Here is a 7,500-nt window from a genome sequence, read left to right as displayed (position 1 = left end):
AAAGATTGTTCATAATTTTGTCATACGTAAAAAAGACGAAAAATAAGAAAATGATTATAATATCTGGAGAGAGAGAGAGAGAGAGAGAGAGAGAGAGAGAGAGAGAAGTGAACGTTAATTAGGGTCCAGATAATTACTCCACAGAGCGAGGCGAGGGAATGAGTGAGCGAGTGAGAGAGAGAGAGAGAGAGAGAGAGAGTGAGAGTGCCTGGAGGCGTATACTAGTTATGACGACACCTCTCACAGCTTCACCTTCCCTTACCTCTCACCTCTTACCTTTCACTCACTTTCTCTCTATTATTCCTTCTCCTCTCATTTTTCCTTATTTTTTCCTTCCTTCTGTCTGTTTGTATGAATGTAATGGTGCAGTGTTTGTATCTCTTATTCTTGTATTCTGAAACATTTTGCTCTCTCACCATCACTGCTTTCCAGAATCCTGTCCACGGTCCGAGTGTAGGTTGGGCTTCCTCACTCAGGGCAACGGTTTCCTAGCGGGTGGGTTTTCAGATAGGAGGTACCACAAAAACTATCCCCTTTAGCCCATAAATTCCCGTGAAAACCCAGCAAGGTGTAAAATAAAAGAAAAAGGCTCCAGTTTAATCCCTTCAGTACCATGACGCATTTTCATATTTATTCTTCTGCCTATTTTGTGATTTTATACGTCTTCAAAACTCATGTCGGGTATTGAAATAGCGAAGACTCAGGTCATTAATCGTCTGACCTCCATAGACCCTTCCTAATGTCAATAAAATGCGTCTTAGTACTGAAGAGGTTAAGATACTCGTATTTTAAGGAGTAATTTTAGGGTTCTGGTGATAGATTGGCAAGATTTCTAGTTTATTAAAGGGAGAAATTGTCTTGAAAACCCGACTAGTTGTGTCTGTGGCCTTGGAAAATTGTCATAGTTGAAAGGTGAAAGCGTTTCTGAGTATGGGCGTTATTGTCATTTGATCTTTATTACCACTGCTGCCGCTCCTTTGAAATTGTTAACTGCATGTCTCTATCTCATTCTAATACATCGATGCCCAAAAATTGCTACTTATGACTCTCCTGTCGCCTGTTTGCTGTCCATCTCAGCAACGCAAGAGTTAACAAGCATCTTCACTCTTTAATTTAGTGACTTTCTTCCTCCTTTTTCTTCTTTGTCTTTCTTCATCTGTCTCTCTTGATTTTCCTGTTGTCTTCTCAATATCTCTTTCTTACTTTTACATTTATTCCTCATTCTCTCTATCTCTCTGATCTTTACTTTTTTTGTTATGCTTGCGTATCTCATCGTCTCCTTCTTGTTCCTTCTTCTCATCTTTCTTCACGTCTGATACTCTCTTTTATCTCTCTTAGTTTTCTCCTGTCTGTCTCTCCTGTCATGTTCAGACCACCTCTTGCATCTCCTATTCCTCCTCTTAGTCCTCTTTATCATGTCTAACGCTCTTTCTCAGTCACTTCTTGTCATTTCTATCGTCCAAATTCTTTTATCACTGTTAATTCTTGGCCCTGTTCTCTTTTCCTTGGTGTTTGTCACTTTCCTTGCAGTAAACCTGTCTGTCCCTGCCTGTCTGTTTATCGTCTTTAGCAGTACTCTATTTCTACACACACACACACACACACACACACACACACACACACACACACACACACACACACACACACACACACACACACACACACACACACACACACACACACACACACACACACACTCTCTCTCTCTCTCTCTCTCTCTCTCTCTCTCTCTCTCTCTCTCTCTCTCTCTCTCTCTCTCTCTCTCTCTCTCTCTCTCTCTCTCTCTCTAACGCATCTGTCGCTAATCTCACCTTTTCCGTCCCTCTGACCAAGGTTCCTTTTCCTCTGCAATTCACCGTGTCAATATTGCATCTGCCCTCGTCTTTTTCTTTTTTTTATCTTTCCTTTTTATTTTTTATTCAGTGCTTCGTTTTTCCCTCGCCTTTCCTACTTGTATCGCCTGTCACTGATACCCCGACTGTCCCAACCATTCCTAAGTCCCCGTGGTCCAGTCTGGGTCCCCATCCCGGTTCTCGATGCTTCAATTTTTCTTCCCCTCCCATCTGGAAATCTGTCTGCACTCCTCGCTCTGTTTGCTGCTGAGGGAATCTTGCTGGGTGTACAAAAACTGCTCGCTGCTCCTCTGTTCATTTGTTGGAGTAGTGGTGGTGGTGGTGGCGGTGGTGGTGGTAGTAGTTGTGGAGGTGGTGGTATTGTGATTTCAATGTCTTGCTGTGTTTATAAAAGTACACACATCTCGAAGTAGGAGTTGTGGTGGTAGTAGTAGTTGTTGTAGTTGTTGTAGTAGTTGTAGCAGTAGTGGTAGAAATAGTTGCCGTATCAATAGTAGTAGTAGTAGTAGTAGTATAAGTGGTAATAATAGTTATAGTAGTAGTAGTAGTAGTAGTAGTAACAGTAGTAGCAGCAGCAGTAGTAGTAGTAGTAGTAGTAGTAGTAGTAGTAGTAGTAGTAGTAGTAGTAGAAGTAGTAATAGTAAGTTCTTCCAACCTTCTCCACTCTATTCATTTCAATCTTATTCAATTTACAAGAATGAACAGATAGATAAATAACTAGAGAGAGAGAGAGAGAGAGAGAGAGAGAGAGAGAGAGAGAGAGAGAGAGAGAGAGAGGGGAGGAAACTTATCGCACACACATCTTTTACAAGCATCGTAATGTGATACCGTGGCATAATGAGGTGGTGGTGGCTGGGCTGGCCTGGGCTGGGCGGAAGGGGGAGGACGTTATGTGATGCTCGTATTGGCAAACTGTTTTTTTTTTTTTTTTCTTTTAATGGAGAGATTTCTTTAGTCATGAAGAGGTTAGACAGCTGCCACCACCTTTCCCCGAAGCAGCCCCTACTACTGCTACTATAAGTTTACCAGTTAACTATTGTAATACTTGGATTGTTTAGTGATTTCTCCTACGTGGTCTTCAAAGTATAGCTACGTAGGTTATTTCTTCACTAATAGTCTTCAAGGTGCCTTAGAATACACGAAGGACAAATGTCTAAAAATATCATCGGATTGTGGTCTTGAACGCCTTTTCTCTCTCACAAGCAATGTTTCTAATAGCCACAGAGATGATTCGTCGCATTCTCATTCCCATGTCTAATTCATTATACATCATTCTTGTTAAACGGACACTAGAATCACGAAAGCTCCCTTAAAAACATCAATAACCTTACCAGATCCTGCGTAAGTGTGGATAAGGCACTCATTAGAAACGCTGGTGCAAGTAGCAAGTGAGAAAGTGTTGAAGGATTCTAGGCAAACTGTCACTAGATCCCCGAAACCCCAAAAACCTCCATGAAATACTAACAACCTCCATTACCTTCTGTTTAACCCTTTGACTGCTTCTTCGTACACATTTCCCTATACACCAATAACTCAGACACACTTTAATTCTTCTACAGCAAGCAAAATGTGTTCCTGTCGTCGGTAACTTTATTATAGATGCTTATAAACCCTGTGTAAGTGTGGATAAAGTACTAAAACTTGTAGAAACACCAGTGGTTATACAGCAAGTGAGAAAGTGTTGAGGGGTTCTAGTAAAACTGTCACTGGAACCACGAAACCTTCCTTAAAAGCGCTAATAACCTCTATTACCTTTTATTTAACCCTTTGACCGCTTCCTCGTACACATTTCCCTATATACCAATCTCAGACACATTTTAATTCTCCTACAGCAAGTAAAATGTGTTCCTTCATCGATAACTTCTTTTTTATTATAGATACTTATAAACCCTTCATGAATTATCACACGTGCTGCTAATTGTTTCGTGTCGCAGTGAAAGGGATAAAAACAGTGAAGATAAGACGCCCAAACGTTTAGAAACACGTAATTATACATGTGAGAAAGAAGAGAATGGGAAGACCTGTGGTGGTAGTGTTCATCCTCGCAGTAAACACGTCCACCGCACACTGGTCACTCCCGCACCGCCTCCCTTCCGTAATTGCTTCTAGAGGGGTGAAGTCTTCCTCATGGCACGCTGTAGGTCTCAGAATAAGCGCATGGTTCCTCCTGCTTGTGGGAAGTGACGAGTGTTTTCCAAGTGGCTGGCTGCGAGAGAAGATCTGTCTTATTTATGTTGACTTGATTTGTTTCTTTACTAAGTTATTTCTTTCTATTTGTATTTCGTTTTCTTATGTGTCCATTTATTTATTTGTATTATTTCTTTATTTTGTTAGCATCATCATCATCATCATCATCATCATCATCATCATCATCATCATCATCATCATCTTTTGTTTCTTTATGTATTCATCTATTTATTTTTCTATTATTTCTTTATTTTATCATCATCATCATCATCATCATCATCATCATCATCATCATCATCATCATCATCGTTCTCTCCTTCTGTCCATGTGTAGGGTATGATAACACGCCACTCTCACATTGATGATGAAAAATATGTCACAAAATTAGCAGATAGATCAATAATAATGACACTAATCTATTTTTCATCTATTTTTTTTATTTTATCTATTTTTATCTATTATTGTATCTATTTTATTTAGAAATATTTATTATTATTGGTTTACTGGTTTACTGTCTGTCTATACACCAAGTCTTTCTTCTTTTTCACTCTTCCTATCTTTCTTTTTTCATATCTTTCATTTTTCTTTATTTAGTGATCATTGTCTCTTCTCTCTCTTTCCTTTTCTTTTTATTAATCTTTTTCTTACATGCTCAGTATTCCTTTTGTCCTTCCTCCTCCTCCTCCTCCTCCTCCTCTTTGCTCTTCTTTTCGTTTTTCTCATGCATTCATCCTTGTATTACATTTTCATTTACATTTCTTCTCTCTTTCTTTACCGTCCTTCATTTCTTATTCCTCCTTCTCTCCTTGTCCTTTTTTTTCTCTCTCTCTTCTTTCTTTCGTCTGGGATTTTTCCTCTGCTTTTCCCTCTCAGTTTTGTATCAGTTTTCCCTCGTCGTCTCCTTCATTACTTCTTCCTCCCTCTCGTCTCTTTCTTTTCCTTAATTTTCCTCCTTTTCTCCTTAATTCTTGTGTGCATTTCTCCTTCTCGCTGTCCTTCATTTCTTGTTTAACGTCCTCCTCCTCCTCCTCCTTTCCTTTCCTTTCAGTGTGTTCCTTCATTACTCTCTCTCTCTCTCTCTCTCTCTCTCTCTCTCTCTCTCTCTCTCTCTCTCTCTCTCTCTCTCTCTCTCTCTCTCTCTCTCTCTCTCTCTCTCTCTCTCTCTCTCTCTCTCTCTCTCTCTCTCTCTCTCATATCAGACTCAAGCCCTTTGCTTTTCAGTGATCTGTTGAAGAAAAGAAGGCGATCAACGTACCGTATATAATTATCGAAGGATATTTTAGCACCCAAGACCCAGCCATTCTTCTTTTTGCTCCACAGATACACAAGGGAACACAAAGAAAGGACATAGAGCAACAGAGAGAGGATGGGTAAGAAAAATGAATCGAAGTGAAAGGAATGAAAAACAGAGGAAGTGATGAACTATTCAGGATAGGAAAGATGAGTGAAAGGAATGAAAAACTGAAGTGATAAGAAATTAATGAAAAAAAAGAGAGTAATAGGAAGAATATGAATGAAAGGAGGAACAGAAGGTAAATAAGAGGAAATAAGTTTGTGATGGTAACTAGAGGGAAAGAGGAGAAACGGAGGAGGAATAGAGGAAATATGGGAAGAACAATTAATGGATGACAGAAGTGGGGGAAAGAAAACAATAATAATGATGAGGGAAATTGGGAGGAGGAAATAATAGGAGAGATGAGAGAAACTGTAAACTGAGGAGGTAGAGGAAGTGGAAGAAAAAAAAAAGGACATGAAGAAGATGTTAAAAAAGGAAAGAAGAAACATGAGAGGAAATAATTGGAATAACAAATGAAACTGGTAAAAACACACAGAGGAGAGAAGAATGGAGGAGAAGAATATGACTGAAAGAAGAAATGAAAAACGAGAATATCAAAAATAAAGAAAATCCAAAGAATAAGAAGGAATGAGGAATAGAAGAATAAAAATGAAAATGTGTAAAAAGAAAACGAAAACAGAATAAGCAGAAAGTGAAAGAGAGGAGAGACAAGAACATAACACAAAAAAAACATGAGAAAAGGAAAGGAAACAGAAAAAAAACATCTAAAGAAAAAAGAAAGAAGAATACAAGAACAGAAATGAAAGAAAAAAAGAAAAAAAGGAAACAGAAGAATAAGCAGAAAGTGAAAGAGGAGAGACAAAAACATAACACACACAAAAAAAAAAACACGAGAAAAGCAAAAAAAATGAAGAAAAAACATCACCACACACACACACACACACACCAATCCCTAAATATAACCAACCAGCCATCCAAGCACCACCACCATCACCACCAATAAACCAATCTAATCATTTCAACCCTTACTAATGATCTAGCACCGGAGAGCTTTAAAGGGACGTAGTAAGGGATGGATAGGGTTAGAAGACGAGCAAACAGAGGGTGGAGGCGCCATTAACTCCGGCCTACTCAGGTGGAAATCATTAGGAGAGGTCAAAACAACATAGAGCGCGAGGAAAGGAGGAAGGGAGGGAGGGAAGGGACGCCCGCACAACAAACAAGACGCGTCGAGTGACCTGGTATTGATCTGTCGAAGTGCGCTGGATTGTTGGGCGTAATAGAGTGAGTGTGTGTGTGTGTGTGTGTGTGTGTGTGTGTGTGTGTGTGTGTGTGTGTGTGTGTGTGTGTGTGTTCTAGGTGCGGGATTAAACTCATTGATAAATTAGGTTACACGAAGAGACAACAAGAAACGTGAAAAAAAAAAACAGATGTGGTTGTGTGGGTGGTAAATTTAGTAGCAGTAATAGTAGTAGTAGTAGTAGTTGCAGTAGAGGTAATGGTGGTAATGATAGTAGTATTTTGCTGTTTATCTTTATGTAATAGGGAAGAACTGGACAAGGGTAAAAAAAAAAACAAAGGAAAAAGGCTCACTCACTCACGAGTCTCCTTAAGTCTCCTCTGCTTTTGTGATAAACACCCTCATACACCCATACGTACATAACACACCACTATCACTGCCAAAGAACGAAGGCTTTAGTACATTATAACCTCTGACCAATACCCACTCGCCCAGCAGTAAGACGCGGGCAGTGGACAAGGGAGGATGTGTGTGATGGGGGTGCGGTGTCAGACGGAGCTCAAGTCCATGCCACGCCTACTCGTTCGAACACACTCGCGTAAATCTTAACTATTGAATACTTTCGATATTAAGTAGAGGACGGAGTTAAAATTACTATTGTTCTTTTTAGGAATATCTTTTCTTAATCTTCCTCCTCCTCCTCCTCCTCCTCCTCCTCCTCCTCCTCCTCCTCCTCCTCCTCCTCCTCCTCCTCCTCCTCCTCCTGCTCCTCCTTACCTTGGCCAGATCCTTTCTTTCTCATTTCTCGGTTCTCATTTCTCTCTCTCTCTCTCTCTCTCTCTCTCTCTCTCTCTCTCTCTCTCTCTCTCTCTCTCTCTCTCTCTCTCTCTCTCTCTCTCTCTCTCTCTCTCTCTCTCTCTCTC

This window comes from Portunus trituberculatus, chromosome 16 (assembly GCF_017591435.1).
Source record: "Portunus trituberculatus isolate SZX2019 chromosome 16, ASM1759143v1, whole genome shotgun sequence".
In the NCBI taxonomy this organism is placed as follows: Eukaryota; Metazoa; Arthropoda; class Malacostraca; order Decapoda; family Portunidae; genus Portunus; species Portunus trituberculatus.
The sequence above is the reverse complement of the archived record's forward strand: the minus strand, read 5'-3'. Positions refer to the sequence as shown.